At 36.2% G+C, this 18549-nt stretch overlaps 1 protein-coding gene across 2 annotated transcripts in view; it reads right to left on the bottom strand.

Annotated features, from left to right (window-relative positions):
• The window catches only part of COMMD10 (COMM domain containing 10), a 204101-nt gene that overhangs the window by 180180 nt on the left and 5372 nt on the right, over nucleotides 1-18549 (bottom strand). The window lies entirely within an intron of this gene.

Genomic DNA, 18549 nt, shown 5'->3' with positions numbered 1-18549 from the left:
GTATCAATATTTAGGGAGGACTGTGACATGCAATTGTTATACGCTCTGACAACAGGGCCCTAATAACTGATTTAATAAAACTACCCTAGCTACACTGGTAAGAATGGCAGCCTCATGACAATTTTTACTTAACCAGAATGCTAACTGCTAACTTGAAAGACTGTTCAACAGCTAGAATCACAGCAGTGACTCAGAGCCAAATTGGAAAGAGAGCAATGAAAGTAAGATCTATTCGAGAGAGGATGTGATGAGAAAATAAAGATACAGTACTGTTCTTTCTGGCACTGAACCTTTGAAGGGTAATGGGTAAAAAGAGGGAAGATGTTGCATGGACATATTCCACAATGCCATAAGGAAAACATCAATTTGATGGTGCATGTTAATTAAGTAAAGATCCTGAGCATACCGATCTGACTCACGGATCACGGTAATCAGAGTCTCTAATCCCAGCCCACCACTACTTCCAACGGTCATGTGCAACAGACCCACCAATGAAGCAAGAAAAAGCATGCTGTAACCACTCCAAGCATTTTGATACAGGTCACTGCCTTAATTGAAAAGCACCTTACTCATATGAACCTATGAGATACTGTCTTGATCTTATTTTACTGATCCTATCCCAGCCCCTGAAGCACTTAAAATAAATATTAAGTGACTAAATAAAAACACACCCTCGTTGTGGCCAGAAATTTGCATAAATTAATGTATCCTTAGCCGATGCATAAAAGTGGTAAAGGAAAATCTACAAGAGCCCTGAGCTTATGCTTTGGTTCATGCTTCAGCTGTCACTCACTAGCTAAGGGACTATGGTTAAGTCACCATCTTTCAAGACCTCAATTTCTTCATATAAAATGGGAATAAATCTATCTGAACTATCTACTTTCCTGAGTTATTGGTAATAACAATGAAGAAAATGTGTATTCAAAGGTGTTTTGGAAACTGCAAAGCATTATAAATTAAAGGCTTTTTAATACCTGATTTTTTTCTACAGTATCTTTTAGATACATTAGACACTCTATATCTGTTGAATTGAATTGAATTTAAATGAACTGAACTGAATTGAAATGAATCAAAGAATACTCACAAGGAAAGGTAATTTTTAAGAGTCATGACTAAAAGAGTTGGTAGGTTGGCTTTCTTAAATTCCAGAGCCTTTTCTATGGAACTTTGTGACTGAAAAATATTTGTCCCATGCCCATTTTAAAGAGTAATTTAAAAAGTAAATAGAATTGCTAAGTTCATATGTATTATATGCACATACCCACACCCACACATAAAATTTCTCAGAAAATGATCAGTATTCAGAAACCTTAAATGAAGAGGGAACACAGAAAGAACTAGAATTATAAAAAAATACAACTACACACAGTAATAATAATAAGAAAACAAATAAACCCTTTACAGTGAAACTAGGAGACAAAGAAAATCAACACTACTTGAGACAGGGACTCATACTCATTTTACAGCTTAAATGGGTAAAATGTAAATAATTGGTGAATTGGAAACAAAGAATATATAAAAGTTCCTTATATTATTATTGCAATTTTTCTCTAAGTTTAAAATTACATAAAAATCAAAATAAAAAATTCTAAGAAATTGATTCAATTAAAAATCATCAATGGATACTAAACTTAGGCAGGGAAGTTTGGTTTGAAATGCAGTCACAAAGTTTCCACCCACAACTGCTTACTAGTTACAAAACAAAAATAGTCATTTTGCAGTGAAGAAAACAAAGATCTTAACCAGAGATCAAAATTGGTATCGCCCAAAAGCGGCAAACATCATGTGTCTCTAGGTGTGATACAAGACCACAACCATTTATGTACCTTTTTAGCCAAGAAATCATAACCTTAATTTGATTATGAAGAAACAAAAGAAAAAGAAAAATTGAGGAACGTCATGAAAAATAAGTGACACATACGCTTCAAAAACATAAATGTCCTAGGGACGCCTGGGTGGCTCAGTTGGTTAAGCTCAGGTCATGATCCTGGAGTTCCGGGATCGAGTCCCGCATCGGGCTCCCTGCTCAGCAGGGAGTCTCCTTCTCCCTCTGACCCTCCCCCCCTCATGCTCTCTCTCTATCTCATTCTCTCTCAAATAAACAAATAAAATCTTTTAAAAAAAAAACAAAAAAACATAACTGTCCTAAAAAAACAAAGAAAAGCAGAGAAAGAAGTAACTCCTTAAATTGTTTATAACATACCACGGTATTATTGGCTGTGTCTCTAATCGGCACTAGTAACAGAAATATGAGTAAGTAAGCAAAATCCCCCTGCATAGGTGAAAATTGTATAGTATACTATCGAATCATTATTCCTTGGCGACTCATAACTAAGAAACAAATACAATGGTCATCAATATTTTAATTACATATAAAACAACAAAATCTAGTATAGAATTTTGACTTCTATTAGCTTGACTATATTTGCTTCTATTTAAAATAAAATTTGCCTTGCGTACAGCAGACACTTGTATATTAAAATACCAGGAACCTTGGGCGCCTGGGTGGCTCAGTCGTTAAGTGTCTGCCTTCAGCTCAGGTCATGATCCCAGGGTCCTGGGATCGAGCCCCGCATCTGGCTCCCTGCTCTGGAGGGAAGCCTGCTTCTCCCTCTCCCACTCCCCCTGCTTGTGTCCCTCTCTCGCTGTGTCTCTCTCTGTCAAATAAATAAATAAAATCTTAAAATAAATAAATAAATAAAATACCAGGAACCATTTTAATATTTTTCTTATTTCATACAGATTTAAATCTGAGAGTCCTTATATCGTAATCAACATCCTAGATTTAAATGTCACCAAAATAACATAAAACACAAGAAAAAGGGCGCCTGGGTGTCTCAGTTGGTTAAGCGACTGCCTTCGGCTCAGGTCATGATCCTGGAGTCCCAGGATCAAGTCCCGCATCAGGCTCCCTGCTCGGCGGGGAGCCTGCTTCTCCCTCTGACCCTCCCCCCTCTCATGTGCTCTCTCTCTCTCATTCTCTCTGTCTCAAATAGATAAATAAAGTCTTTAAAAAAAAAAAAAAAAAAAACACAAGAAAAATAAGACACTGATATTTTTAATGTTTTTCAACCGAAGCCAAACTGTTTAAATGATAGTTTTTACACATCTCACTAGCATTACTTCTTACCTGACATTACTAAGATGTCAGTTCAAAATACAATGACTTAAAAAAAATACATATATATATATATATATCACTTCATTCTATCTCATATTTCCATGTAATGACCTCAACATAAGCTTAAATTCTCATAAGTGAAAGTAAACCACAATTCTAAGCTCATACAAAAATCAGCCAAAATTATGATTATATTAGCTCTTTTAAGTGGAAAAAGAAAATGTAAAGTTTTATACCAGATTTTAACTAGTGGGGTGCTCTAAAAACTGTTTGGACCATACAATACAGTATAAGAAATACTTTTTATGTTGCAAACGGATATACATATCCCAAAGTTCCACAGAAAAATTTTTACCTGGAGCCCTGTTCTTTAACAAGCTTTATTATGTTTCATTTTGAAAATGCTACTTGAAAAACCCTCTAAACTGATTTCATTACCCACTAAACCACTAATATCTCAGGCTATCTATAGTTAGAAAAATACTGCTCAGAAATACTGAATGAGTTTTAGGAACTATGTGTGTAGGTATTCATGAAACATTTTATTATTTATCATAATAAATCATGAAAACACATAAAATTAGAGCTGTAACTGCTAAAATAGAAAACACGATCTATATTCTATTGCTGTAAGCCACCATTTACTTTATAACTAGAAAATACCATAAGCAGAAATTTCATTTCTGTATGGCTCATTACAGAACCTATACACCTCTATTTACTCTAATGAAATACAAAAATTAGGCAGTTGACTTAATGTTTCATATAAGAACATAAGCCTATTTGTAAAGCTTAGCTAAATACTTGCTCCACAAATTTTTTCTTAACCACTTCTGACTTTGATGATTTTTTCCTCTAAATCTACTTAATTCTATGAAGTTCCTAATTTAAGAAACAGTGACTTCTGTTATCAAGGACTATGCACCTAAAAAAAAAAAAAAAAAAAATCTATCTACAATCTCTCAATAAAATACAAAGAACAACTATCTGAGGGCTCTATAAGGAAAAAAAAAAAGGACATAGATTTTGGAGAACCAAAACCTAATACAATGTTAGCAGCCATGCAATAAAAAAGAAATCAAAGAGAACTAAAAGAACTACTTTGAAACAAATGAAATTGAAAATACAGCATACCAAAATTTATGGGATGCCACAAAAGCAGTTCTAAGATTCATATCGATAAGTGCCTGCACATCAAGAAACAAAAAAAATCTCAAACAACCCAAATTTACACCTTAGCTAGAAAAAGAGCAAACAAAACCCAATGTAAGTAGAGAGATGGAAAAAAGCAAATATTAGAAATAAACAGAAACTAAAAATACAATAAAAAAAGATCAAACTAAGAGCTAACTTTCTTTTGAAAGGATAAACAAAAATTAACAAACCTTTAGCTAGACTCACCAAAAAAAAAGGGGGCAGGGGAGAAAAGAATCAAATAAAATCAGAAATGAAAGAGGAGACATTATAACTAATACCACAGAAATCCAAAAGACCGTAAAAGAATACTATGAACAATTACATGCCAACAAACTGGACAACCTACAAGAAACGGATAAATTCTTGGAAACATACTACCTACCAGGGCGCCTGGGTGGCTCAGTCCTTAAGTGTCTGCCTTAGGCTCAGGTCATGATCCCAGGGTCCTGGGATCGAGCCCCACATTGGGCTCCCTGCTCAGTGGGAAGCCTGCTTCTCCCTCTCCCACTCTCCCTGCTTGTGTTCCTGCTCTTGCTCTCTCTGTCAAATAAATAAATAAAATCTTTAAAAAAAAAAAAAAAACATACAACCTACCAAGATTGAATCGCAAAAAAAAAAAGAAAGAAAGAAAATCTGAACAAATTCCTAATAAGGAGATTGGATCACTAATCAAAAATCTCCCAACAAACAAAAGTCCAGGACCAGATGGCTTCACTGGTGAATTCTACCAAATATTTACAGAAGAATGAACACCAATCCTTCTCAAATTCTTCCAAAAACAAAAGTTGAGAGAACACTTCCAAACTCATTTTACAAGGCCACCATTATCAATACAAAAACCAGACAAGGGTGCCACAAGAAAAGAAAATTGCAGGCCAATATCCTTGATAAACATTGATGCAGAAATCCTCAACAAAGTATTACCAAACCAAATTCAAAAATACATTAGAAGGACCATACACCATGATCAAGTGGGATTTATTCCAAGGATGCAAGGATGGTTCAACATCCACAAATCAATCATTGTGCCATACCACATTAAGAAAATCAAATATAAAAATCATATGATTATCTCAACGGATGCAGAAAAAGCATCTGACAAAATTAAACATCCATTTATGATAAAAACAAAACAAAATAACTCTCAAAAGACTGGGTATAAGGGGAACATACCTCAACATAATAAAGGCCAGATATGTCAAGCCCACAGCTAACATTGTTCTCAATGGTGAAAAGTTGAATGCTTTTCCTCTAAGGTCAAGAACAAGACAAGGATGGCAACTGTTGCCACTTTTACTCAACAAAATATTGGAAGTCCTAGCCAGAGCAATTAGGCAAGAAAAAATAATAATTAGCATCCAAATCAGAAAGGAATATGTAAAACTGCCAGTGCAAATGACAAGATTTTATATATAGAAAATCCTAACAACTCCACCAAATAGCTCTTGGAATTAATAAATGAATTCAGTAAAGCTGTATGATATGAAATCAACATACAAAAGTTTATTGAATTCTATACACTAATAATGAACTATCAGAAAGAAAAATAAGAAGACAATCCCATTTACAATTGCATCAAAAGAATAAAATACCTAGGAATAAATTTAACCAAGGAGGTGAAAGACCCGTATGCTGAAAATCACAAGACACTGATGAAAGGAAATGAAGACACAAATATATGGAAAAATATTCCATGCTTGTGGATTGGAAGAATTAATATTGTTAAAATGTCCATCCTACCCAAGCAATCTATAAATTCACTGCATTCCCTATCAAAATTTCAATGGTATTTTTCACAGAAATAGAACAAACAATCCCAAAATTTGTATGGAACCAGAGAAGACTCCAAATAGCCAAAGTAATCTTGAGAAAGAACAAAGCTGGAGGCAACATGCTTCCTGATTTCAAACTCTATTACTAAGTTATAGTAATTGAAACATGGTATTGGCATAGAAACAAACACAGATCAATGGAACACAAAAGAAAGTCCAGAAACAAGTCCACACATACATGGTCAACTGATTTACAACAAAGAAGCCAAAAATATACAACGGAGAAAGGCCAATCTCTTCAATAAACAGTGTTGGGAAAACTGAACAGCCCATTCAAAAGAATGAAACTGGAGTGCTATCTTACACCACACACAAAAACTAACTCAAAATAAATTAAAGACTTGAACATAAGACCTGAAACCTAAAACTCCTAGAAGAAAACATAATGGTAAGCTCCTTGACATTACTCTTGGTGAGGAATTTTACCAAAAGCAAATGTAACACAAGCAAAAATATACTAGTGGGACTAAAACCAAAAATCTTACACACAGCAAAGGAAACCATCAACAAAATGAAAACACAACCCACCAAATGGGAGAAAATATTTGCAAATCATATATCTGATAAGGGGTTAATATCCAAAATATATAAAGAACTCAGAAAACTCAACTGCAGGGCGCCTGGGTGGCCCAGTTGGTTGGGCGACTGCCTTCAGCTCAGGTCATGATCCTGGAGTCCCAGGATCAAGTCCCGCATCGGGCTCCCTGCTCAGCAGGGGGTCTGCTTCTCCCTCTGACCCTCCCCCATCTCATGCTCTCTCTCTCTCTATCTCATTCTCTCTCTCAAATAAATAAAAAAAATCTTTAAAAAAAAAAAAAAGAAAAGAAAACTCAACTGCAAAAAAATGAACAATCTGTTTTAAAAATGAGCAGAGATAAGAACAGACATTTTTCCAAAGAAGACATACATATGGCCAACAGGTACATCATGTAAAGGCACTCAACATCAGTAATCACCAGGGAAATACAGGTCAAAACCACAATGGGGTATGACCTCACACCTGTGGGAATGACTATCAAAAACACAAGAAATAATAAGCGTTGGTGAGGATGTGGAGAAAAGGGAACCGTTGTGTACTGTTGATGAGAATGTAAACTGCTATCGCTGCCATGGAAAACAATATGGAGGTTCCTCAAAAAATTAAAAATAGAACTACCATAGGATCCAGCAATCCCAGCTCTGGATATTTGTCTGAAAACACGGACTCAAGAAGACACCCACAACCCCATGTTCACTGCAGTACTATTTACAAGAGCCAAGATGTGAAAACAAACACATAGATCAATGGAACACAGGGATCTCCCTGTGTCCACAGACCAATGAATGGCTAAAGAAAGTGAGACACACACACACACACACAGAGGAACACTGTTCTACCACAAAAAAGAAGGAAATCCTGCCATTTGCAACAACATGGGTGAACTCTGAGGGCATTATACGAAGTGAAGTAAGTCAGACTCAGAAAGACACACCACATGACCTCACTTATATGTGGGATCTAAAAACAACCACCACCACCAAACCCAGTGCTACAAAGAAAAGACTGGTGGTTGCCAGAGGTGGAGGGCCGTGGCGGGAGGGAGGTGGGTGAAATGAATGAAGGTGATCAAAAGGCACAAACCTGCAGTTAGCAAATAAGTGTGTCTTAGAGATATAACGTACAGCATGGTGACTGCAGTTAATACTACTATATCATGTTTGAAAGTAGCTGAGGGAATGTATCTTTTTTTTTTATTACATTATGTTAATCACCATACATTACATCATTAGTTTTTGATGCAGTGTTCCATGATTCATCGGTTGCGTATAACACCCAGTGCTCCATTCAGTGCGTGCCCTCTTTAATACCCATCACCAGGATAACCCATCCCCCCACCACCACCCCCAGAACCCTCAGTCTGTTTCTCAGAGTCCGTAGTCTCTCATGGTTCACCTCCGATCTCCCCACCTTCACTGAGAGTATATCTTAAAAGCTCTCTTCACAAGAAAAACAAATGCTAACTATGTGTGGTGATGGACGTTAACTAGACTTACTATAGTGATTACTTCACAAGATATACAAATACTGAATCATTACACACCTGAAATGGATATAATGTTATAGGCCAATTGGATCTCAATTTTTTATTATTTTTTTTTATTAAAGATTTTATTTATTTATTTGACAGAGAGAGACACAGCGAGAGAGGGAACACAAGCAGGGGGAGTGGGAGAGGGAGAAACAGGCTTCCCGCTGAGCAGGGAGCCCGATGTGGGACTCGATCCCAGGACCCTGGGATCATGACCTGAGCCGAAGGCAGACACTTAACGACTGAGCCACACAGGCGCCCGGATCTCAATTTTTTAAAAATGACACAACTACATGCTGTCTGGAGAAAAATACTTTGAAGATAATGACATGGGCAGTTTGAAAGTTAAATGATGGAAAAAGATATATCATGCAAACATTAATCAAAACAAAGCAGAGAGGGCTATAAAATTATCCGAGACAGAGAAGGACATTAAATAACAATAAAAGGATCAATACACCAAGACATAACAACGCTAAAGGTCTTTGAGCTGCAATATATGTCAAGCAAAAATTGACAGAACTAAAAGAACTAGACAAATCCACAACTATAGTTAGAGACTTCAAAACTTGTTTCTCAACAACTGATAGAGTAACTAGACAGAAAATCAGCAAGGCTTTAAAGAATTCAACATCATCAACCAAAAAATCTAACTGATATTTGTAGAACACTTTGCTCAACAACAGCAGAACACATATTCTTTTCAAACACCCACAAAATGTATACCAAGATAGACCATATTATGGGCCATAAAACATATGCCTTAACAAATAAAAATAACTGAAATCACATAGGATGTGTTTTCTGATCACAATAGTACTAAACTAGAAATTAACAGAAAGAGGAAAATCTCCAAACACTTAGAAACTAAACAACACACTTTTAAATAATCACTGAGTCTCAAGGAAAACGCAAATATACATTGAACTACTTGAAAATAAAAAACACAACATATCAAAGTTTGTGGGATATAGCTAAAGCAATGCTGAGAAGAAAACTTAAAGTACCAAATACTTAAATTTGAAAAGAGGAAAAATCTCAAATCAAGGATCTAAGAATCTCAGGCACCAGAGGCAAAATAATTAACCTCAACCAACTCACACACTTTATGTAAAAATTAATTCAAAAGGGATCATGGGGGCGCCTGGGTGGCTCAGTCAGTTAAGTGTCTGCCTTTGGCTCAGGTCATGGTGCCAGGGTCTTGGGATCAAGTCCCACACTGAGCTCCCCACACAGCGGGGAGTCTGCTTCTCTCTCTACCCTTCCCCCTATTCATGCTCTCTCTTTCTCACTCTCTCTCAAATAAATAAACAATCTTTAAAAAAAAAAGGGGGATCATGGACATAAATAAAAAATATAAAACTACAAATTTTTTAGGAAAAAGAAAAACAACTAAGCCAAGAGTGCTTAAATGGTCTAGGGCAAGGGAAAAAGTTCTGAGACACGACAGCAAAAGCAAAATCCATTCCAAGAAAAATTGATAAATTGGTCTTCAATAAAATGAAAAATTTTTGCTCTGCAAATGACCCTAATTAAGAGGATGAAAAGTCAAACTACAGACTGGAAGAAAACATTTGCAAACCACATATCTGAAAGGCTACGTCTCTAAAATATAAAAACAACCCTCAAAATGTAATAGTTGTTTTTTTTTTTTTTTAAGAAGTAATCCAATTAAATTCTTAATCGCAGGAAACAAACTGAGTGTTGTTGGAGTGGGGGGTGGGGTGGGAGGGATGGGGGGACTGGGTGATGGACACTGGGGAGGGTGTGTGCTCTGGTAAGCGCTGTGAATTGTGCAAGACTGTTGAATCTCAGATCTGTACCTCTGAAACAAATAATGCAATATATGTTAAGAAAAAAGAAGAAGAAGAAGAAGAAGAAGGTAGCGGGAGGGGAAGAATGAAGCGGGGGAAATCGGAGGGGTAGACGAACCATGAGAGACGATGGACTCTGAAAAACAAACAGGGTTCTAGAGGGGAGGGGGGTGGGAGGATGGGTTAGCCTGGTGGTGGGTATTGAGGAGGGCACATTCTGCATGGAGCACTGGGTGTTATGCACAAACAATGAATCATGGAACACTTCATCTAAAACTAATGATGTAATGTATGGGGATTAACATAAGAATAAAAAAAAAGAAAAAAAAAAAGAAGTAATCCAATTAGAAAATGTGCAAAAGACACAGAGACATCTCCCTGAAGAGGATATACAGATGGCAAAATAAATATAAGAAAAAATGTTCAACATCATTAGTTATCCAAGAAATGCAAATTAAAGCCACAATGAGATTTCACTGCACACCTATCAGAACAATTACAATAAAAAATAGTGACAACTCCAAATGCTGCAAAGGATGCAGAGGAAGTGGATCCTTCATACACTGCTGATGAGAATGCAAAATGATATAGCCATTCTGGAAAACTGTTGGAGAGTTTCTTAAAAACTAAACATATAACTACCATACCACCCAGCAACTGCACTCGTATTTGTTCAAGAGAAATACATACTTATGTTCATGCAAGAACCTAAACACAAATGTCTACGGCAACTTCATTTGTAACCAACAAAAACTGAAAACAACTCCGATACCTTTCAAAAGCTAAGTGCTTAAATAATACAACTCCGATACCTTTCAAAAGCTAAGTGCTTAAATAATCTGTTTTATGTATATACCAGGGAATACTACATAACAATAAAAAGGAATGAACATTTAATACCTCTAACAACCAGAGGGGAGCTTGGGTGGCTCAGTTGCTTAAGCGTCTGACTCTTGATTTCAGCTCAGGTCATGATCTCAGAATTGTGAGATCAAGCCACGTGTTGGGCTCTGCGCTCAGAGAGGAGTCTGCTTGTGATTCTCTCTCTGCCTCTCTCAGTCCCTCCCCCCACCTCTATCTCTCAACAAACAAAACAAAACCCTCTAACAATCAGAATGAATACCCAGAGAATTATCGTAACTGGAAAAAAAAGTCAACCCCAGAACACTGCATACTGCATGATTCCATATATATTATACTTCTTGAAATCACAGAAACTATAGAAATACAGAAGAAATTAATGGTTACCTGAAAGGCGTGGGTGGGCATGAAAGGGAAGAGGGTATGGCCATATAAGGTAACATGAGACCAAAAAAAAAAAAGGTAACGAGAGAACGTTGTGGTAATGAAAATGTTCTATATCTTGATTTTGTGAATGTTACTGTCCTGCTTGTGATGTTGTACTGTAGTTATGCAAGATGTTATCACTGGAAGAAACTGGGTGAAGTGTACATGGGATCTCTTTGTATTACTTCTTCCTACTGCGTGTATATCTATCATTATCAAAAGGCTAATTCACTTAAAAGCGGAACAGCATGAAGAAAAGGAGAAAGAGGATTAATAAATGTAAATAATTATGGAAATTCTGCTAAATTCGTATTTACACCTCATTCTTAGGTACAAGATTATGGCATTTAAAGAAAACCTACTGCTCTACAAGGTCCCTGTAATTCTAAGTGGCTTTTCCATATTCTTTGTTTCCAAAAATTACACATATAAAAATAAAGCATGAGATAAGAACTTCTTTCACATCTTTCACACAGGGGAAAAGGGAGTTTTTCAATTCAATGTAACATGTTTAATAAGGTTAGCTTCTTTGAAGCATTTCTCATTATAAATATGTATCACCAAGAAAGCAATACCTGCTGGGAAAATCAATTTCTGAATATATAAAAGGTCATATTCATGATCTCTCAATAATAGCATGGGTATATGTATGTATATGCAATTAATCTTTGTTTAAAATGATAGAGTAATTTTTACATTTGTCTAAAACAGAGAAGTTTCCACTATTTCCATTTTAATGTATGGAGATTTATTTCCTCAAGCAATAGAGGCCAAAGGACACAAGATGACACCACCAATTTAGGAGTACATTTCACTGGAAATGTTCTATGTACCAGTAAGAGTATACAGATGGCTATTGCTCAATTTTTTACCTTCTTTGGAAAGAAAATGCTATCAGCTATGAAGAAGGTACTTATAATCAGCTCAAAAAGATTCATTAATCAAATCAGCAAAATGTTACACAGTCTATCATTTGGAGACTCTCCAGGAGATCCCAAATTTTATTCCCCATTTTCAAGCTGGTTGTGCCCAACTTACAATGTTGCATTCTAAAACGTCTCGTGTGGAACTCAGAATGAATCTGCAAACAGAATAACACTACAAATGTGATTAAATTACAAAGCAATTTAATAGAAGAAATGCAAGTGGTTCCCTACTTTTGTCCTAACCGGAGGAGTACCTAAAACTCAAAACATAACAAAGTCCCCTCACCCAATGGCTAATAACAAGTAATATCTTAGGATTAAGACAAATCTTCAATTTCCAGCATTTTATGCATGTGGTTTTCTTAAGTATTATATACACAGATATCAGCCTAAACACAACAAGTATCCAATTTGAGAAAAAACTTGGTGCTTTCAGGATACTAATGATGCCTGTCTTTATGTAAATTCCATTAAGTTTAAGAAACCTCCACTTCTTACCAAAAGAATCAGACGTTTCATCCTGGTTTTCTATTCATTTTTAAATAACAATGGCAAATGATATAAAGACTGGCTTGTGCAAATGGAGAAAAACAAAAACAAAAACACCAAAGTTACCATTAACTGAAACAGAAGAACTACAGAAATAGTTTCAAGAGGAACGATCCAAGGATCAGTTTATTTATTTTTTTAGTGTTAAGTCTGAGATGCCTATTAGACATCCAATAAAATTATCAAGTAGGCAGGCCCAGGCCTAGAGAAAAAAATTTTCATAAACTAGCATTTAAACCCTGATACCTAGATGAAGTTGCCAGGGAAAATATAAAAGAAAATAGAAGAGAACCAGGGACTGAGTCCTGGTACTATGCAAAAGTGTGGAAATGAGGAGAAAGTAGCAAACACGACTACAAAAAGCAGCCAGAAAGAAGAAAAGCCAAGAACTATGGATCTGCCTTTTATACCATCTTAGGTTCTGGTAACATAAAAAATGAATAAATTCACTATCTCTGTCCTCAAAGTTCCAAGTCTAGTGATGAAAACAAACATGTACAAAAACAATTTTGATGTAACATGACATCATATATGTAGAAAATCTCAAGTAACCTACTAAAAAGCTCAGAAACTAGTGCATGATTTTAGGAAAGTTATGGCACACAAGATTCTTATGAAAAATCAACGGTATTTCACGGTATTTCAAGATATTAGAAACAACTAGAAAATATCAAAACCACAATCCCATTTGTAGGAGCAACCAAAATCATGCCAAAGCATAGTGTCTTGGTCTGTTCCAGCTGCTACGACAAAATACAATAGACTACATAGCTTAATAATAATAAATATTTCTCACAGTGTGCCACCATGGTGGGTTGAGGGCTGCTGACTTCTCTTGGTGTTCTCACATGGCAGAAGGGGGTAAAGCAGCTCTCTCTGGTTTCTTTTATAAGGGCATTAATTCCACTCAGTAGGGATCTGCTCCCATGAACTAATCACCTCCCAAAGGCTCCACCACCTAATAGCATCACCTTGAAGGTTAAGTTTCAACTTACGAATTTTCAGAAGACATAAACATTCAGTCTATAGCACAGGGATACACTTTTAAAAAAATCTGTGTAAATCCTTGTCATTGAAGAACTACAAAAGTTACTGGAATTAACTGAAGAAGGTACCAGTATATGGAGATATACCATGTTCATTAATTGAAAGGCTTAATATTGTTAAAATGTCAGTTCCAGCAAAAGTGATCTACAGATTTAGGACAATCGAATGAAATACCCGGCCGGTGCTTTCTATAGAAATTGACAAGCTGATTCTAAAATTTAAATGGAATGGCAATGACATAAAAGAGCCAAAGCAGTTGTGTTTTTTTTTAATTTGGAAAAGCTACACCACCAAACTTCAAGATTTATTATAAAGCCACAGCAATAAAAATAATGTACCACTGGCAAAAGAACAGAAATGCAGACCCATCAATTGATTCTGACAAAGATGCCAAGGTAAATGATGCTGGAACAGCTAGCTATCTAAACAGAAAGAAAATGAACAACAACCCCTTCCTAACACCAAACACAGAAATGAACTCAAAATGCATCACAGACCTAAATGTAAGGGCTGAAACCATCAAACTTCTAGAAGAAAACACAAAAGAAAATCTTTGTGATCCTGGGATAGGCAAAGATATTAGATGGAACATTAAAAGTATTAACCATAAAAAGAAAAAAATTATAAACTGGACTTCGCCAGAATCAGAAATTCTGTTCTTCAAATAGCACCATTAAGAAAAAGGAAAGGCAAGCCACAGACTGATAAAATAGTCACAATACATACACTGACAAAGGACTTGTATCCAAACTATATCAAGGATTCTTATCACTCAATAAGAGTAAAACAAAGAAATCTATACAAAAACGGGCAAAGATTTGAACAGGTCATTCACAAAGGAAGATACACAAATGGCCAATAAACACATAAAAAGATATTCAACATCTTTATGTTCACTATCCTTACACCTATCAGAAGGACTAAAATTTAAAAGACTGGCAATCCCAAGTGTTGACCACTATGTGGAAAAAAAATGGCTGGAATGTAAACTAGTAAAACCACTTTGAAAACTGTTTGGTAGTTACAGCTACCCAATCAATCCACCACTAAGTAAGAAATGAAAAGATAAGAGGTACAAATGCTTGATTACAAATATCACAACTTAGGGATACTCCCTAACCTATATCCTAAAGTTCCGATGCCACTAAAGTCAACCTAGTCTCACTGCTAGGGTGGCATGGAACTTCATACTCCTTGACTCACCGACATGCCCAAAATACCTGATCATGGTCTTCATAACCAAGCTGTAAAGTGATGAGGGAAAACATCAATGAACCATCCTTCAAACTGTTGGTCCCTGCTACCTACTAAGAACATATGAAAATGATAGCACAAGTCTGAGGACACTGAAACGTCATTCAACTAATGCTCTCACAATTGGCAACAGTCTGAAAAAGTACATCAACTCGATTTAGCGATCTGTGAATACTATGCACATAATAAGAGTAATTTTGCTAACAGCACAATTTTTGGCATTAGTAAAATCTTTAATTTGTTAATGGTTCTGGCTTTAGGCAATTATTTAAAAAGCAGAGAACACGTTTCTGTTTCAAATAAGACTGATTACGGGTCTCTTAGATCTAAAGCTCTTTAAACTGATGGCTGCAATTCAGCTAATGACATCACCTTGTTTTCCTGGGGAATCTCCATTTCAAGCTAAAGCTGTTCTTCTGTGGGAAAAATGTAAATGATTGAGTCAAGTATTCCAGCAAATTCAAGAGTCATGAAATAAATGAACCACAAAAGGTGTGAAGTAGAACCAAAGAGAAAACACAAAAGAACACTGGGAGGGGTGCCCGGTGACTCAGTCAGAAGAGCGTGCAACTCTTGATCTCGGGATCGTGAGTTCGAGCCCCACGCTGGGGGTACAGATTACTTAAAATAAATAAATAAACTTAAAAAAAAAAAAAAAGACTACTAGAAAATACGGGCTCCTGGGTGGCTCAGTTGAGTGTCTAACTCTTGGTTTCAGCTCAGGTCATGATCTCAGGGTCATGGGATTGAGCCCCGTGACAGATTCCGCGCTCAGCGTGGAGTCTGCTTGAGATTCTCTCTCTTCCTCTCCCTCTTCCTCTTCCCCTACTCGTGCTCTCCCTTTCTCTCTCTAAATAAATAAATTCTTAAAAATAAATAAATAAGTACTAGGAAATAAAAAAATACAATCCACACCCCCTTATTTGTTCTTTTTCCACCAATAAATACAAATATCCTTCTTTATAAGAAAGCCTAATAAACTGCACTTCAAAATAGCACAATTTGTAAAGCAGACATGTTGTGCATTTACTCATTCAACAACTATTTATTAAGAACCCACTATCCCCCAAGGGCTATTTTAAGTAACGGAAATACAATAGTGAACAATTGCTCTTGTGGAGCTTACAGTTTAGTAAAAGAGACAGAAAATTTAAAAAATAAACAAAATATGTAACATGCCAGATGGGAATAAATGTTATGTTAAAAAAAATGAACAAAAGTACCACAGAGACATGTGGGCCTTTTTCACTATGATGATCAGGGCAAGACTCAATGACAAACGTGACATTAGAACAAACAGCTGAAAAAAGGGAGCCAGCCATAAAAACCTCCAGAAGAGCTTCTGAAGTAAAGAGATTGGATGTGACCAAAGTCAGGCAGGTGAAGGACGTTAAGAGGTGAAAGTCAACAAGATAAGGTAGTGGACTAAGGAGGTTATAGATCATGAGGAACCTTAAAAGCAATCATAAGAAATTTGACTTCTATTGTAAAACACATAGAAAGCCTTTGGTGGATCTGGAGCAAAGGGGGGATAGAATAAGATTTAGAATTTTAAAAAATCACCTTTATGGGGCACCTGGGTGGCTCAGATGGTTAAGTGTCTGCCTTTGGCTCAGATCATGATCTCCAGGTCCTGGGATCGAGCCCCACCTCTGCCTGCTTCTCCCTCTCCCTCTGCCTCCCCGCCACTTGTACTCTCTCTGTCTCTCTCTCTCAAATGAATAAATAAAATCTTTAAAAAAATAATAAAATAAAATAAAATAATCACTTAAGAGTTCTTAATCTGATAATGGTAGGAAACAGTTTATATCACATTACACTCTTTAGGGCGCCTGAGTGGCTCAGTTGGTTAAGCGACTGCCTTCGGCTCAGGTCATGATCCTGGAGTCCCGGGATCGAGTCCCGCATCGGTCTCCCTGCTTGGCAGGGAGTCTGCTTCTCCCTCTGACCCTCCTCCCTCTCATGCTCTCTGTCTCTCATTCTCTCTGTCTCAAATAAATAAATAAAATCTTAAAAAAAAAAAAAAAGTCACATTACACTCTTTAAAAATAAAAATTATAACCACTAGACAAAATATTTTATTCTTTTATTATTTTTTAGAGAGTAGGGGAGGAGCAGAGGGCAAGGGAGAGAGAGAATCCTGAAGCAGACTCACTGCTCAGCGCAGAGCCCGACATGGGGCTTGATCTCACAACCCTGAGAGATCACGACCTGAGCCGAAATCAAGAGCCAGACGCTTAACCAACTGAGCCGCCCTGGCACCGCTAGACAAAGTATTTTTAAAACAATGATTTGAGAGCACTGGAGAACAACTTAAAGCAGACAAGAGTTAAGGGAATTCAACTCACTTAGGACGGGAACCACACAAGGCGACAGATTCACATTTATATGAGTTTCCCCAATCCATGAAGCGTGGGTTGCTCAAAAAAAGAGAAAGCCTCAGATTTGGCTCAACGGGTCAGCAAACCCATTCAGTGGTACTGACCCAAGAAAATATATGTCCACAAAAAGACTTGTACACAAATGTTCACAAAAGCCTTATTCACAATAGCCAGAAATGGAAACAACCCAAAGGTCCATCAACAGGAGTATGGATAAACAAATTGTGATATTTTTATAGGATGAACTACTACTCCCGTGACCAAAAAAAAAAAAAAAAAAATGATGGATACAAGTAACATGAATGAATCCAAAAAAATATTATGTTGAGATAGGAGTCAGACACATTTATTTGAGTCCATTCACACTGAATCCAAGAAGGGACAAAAACCAATCTACAGTGATAGAAAGTGAGGGCAAGAATGGAGGAATCAACACTAGGCATGTTCCAGGCGATGAAAATTTTCTTTATTTTGTTATGGATGGTGATGAAATGGGTGTACATAATTTCTGAACTCATAAACTGAACTCTTAAAATCTGTGCATTTTACGACAGGTAAATCATATTTCAATAAGAGACAATAAATAAATCTAGCAGCATTTAAACCTCATAAACATTTATATTCAGTCAATCCCTGCACATGGAAAAAATATGCCTTTCACTTGATTCATAACATGCCAACAACTAAAGTAACAACAGAGGCAGAAATCTGACTTACATGTGGGATATAATTACAACAAAATACCTTTCCTATAAATGCAGATGACAATGTTAAGAAGTATTTAAATCCTGAAGAAGTGTTCAAATACATATTCACAGCTATATACTGTTTCAAGATTCAGCTGCATGAAGTATGCTTTTCCTGCCCTCTTTATATAAAGCTATTCATCCATCCTTAGAATTCCAAAAGAAATGAAATATTATGGATATTAAAGAAAACGCTAAAGTAAAATAATACAGTAAATTTTACAAATATCAAATCCAAATGTCTAATTTCTTAGACTCCACACAAAAAACAGGTATTTAACAATAATTGAAGCAAACAATTAGCGTTACACTTAACAATAGAGTAA

The sequence above is a fragment of the Mirounga leonina genome, unplaced genomic scaffold, assembly GCF_011800145.1.
Source record: "Mirounga leonina isolate KUSES-001 unplaced genomic scaffold, KU_Mleo_1.0 Mir_168, whole genome shotgun sequence".
NCBI classification, from domain to species: Eukaryota; Metazoa; Chordata; class Mammalia; order Carnivora; family Phocidae; genus Mirounga; species Mirounga leonina.
This window is presented reverse-complemented; position numbering and strand designations above follow the sequence as displayed.